Source organism: Myotis davidii, unplaced genomic scaffold, assembly GCF_000327345.1.
Source record: "Myotis davidii unplaced genomic scaffold, ASM32734v1 scaffold43, whole genome shotgun sequence".
NCBI classification, from domain to species: Eukaryota; Metazoa; Chordata; class Mammalia; order Chiroptera; family Vespertilionidae; genus Myotis; species Myotis davidii.
The window spans coordinates 1,748,550-1,749,412 of record NW_006294590.1 but is presented as its reverse complement, the minus strand read 5'-3'; positions in this window follow the sequence as shown (position 1 = coordinate 1,749,412).

The following is an 863-nucleotide window of genomic DNA, read 5'->3' as shown; positions in this document are numbered from 1 at the left end:
CCCCCGCGCCCTGCGCCGCGAGGGGGGATGACAGACCGCCTCCTGCTCCCAGCGGCTCCTCCGGGACCTGCGGGTTCACAGGTAAACGAAGGGGCTCCGCTAAGCGCAGCGGAGGGATGGCGTTCGGGGAGCCACAGCAGGGGGGTAGCGGGGGGGTCCCCGGCCTCCCTCTGGCTGCGGCCTGGACATCGCTCCGTCCTGTGTGTGTCCGCGGCCTGGGTGACTGTCCGCGTGGAAACGGCTGGACCTCGGGTTCCTCCGATAACGCAGCCCAGACGGTTCCATAGAACAGGGCAGCGCGCCCAGCTCGCCAGTGCGAACAGTACCGCCGCTTCCCGGGTGCGTCCTGAGCACCTACTGTGTGCGGGTCTGCGCCGAGGACAGGCCAGGCCCGCTCCCTGCACCTTGCAGCTAGTAGGGGAGCAACTGCAAAGAAGGCACTTTCGCTGTGAGTGTTACAAAGGACAAGCCATGGCTGGCACTTTGCCCATTTCACACACAAAAAAGAGGAAAACATCTGGAGTTTGAGCCTCTTAGAGTTCAGACTCTGGCAAAATGGCGCTCACACCTGAGCATCCCTGACAGCATCCGGGGGGTTTGCTGCCGTCACCTCCAGGCAGGACACCCAGATTGCCCCCCCACACCAGAGCGCAAACTCCTCCCCTTTTCCTAAAATAGGGAAATTATTCTCCCCGGTCACGTCTCTCCCCAGAAGTTGGGGGCGCTGTGTTCCCAGGACAGCGAGGGACGCGCTGAGTGTGGAGCGGGGACGCCCCTGCCTGTGTCGGGGGGCGGGGGGACGGACTCGCAGCCGGCCTGTGCCCGTGCCCGGAGGGGAGGGGAAGACGGCAGAGGCCGAACCA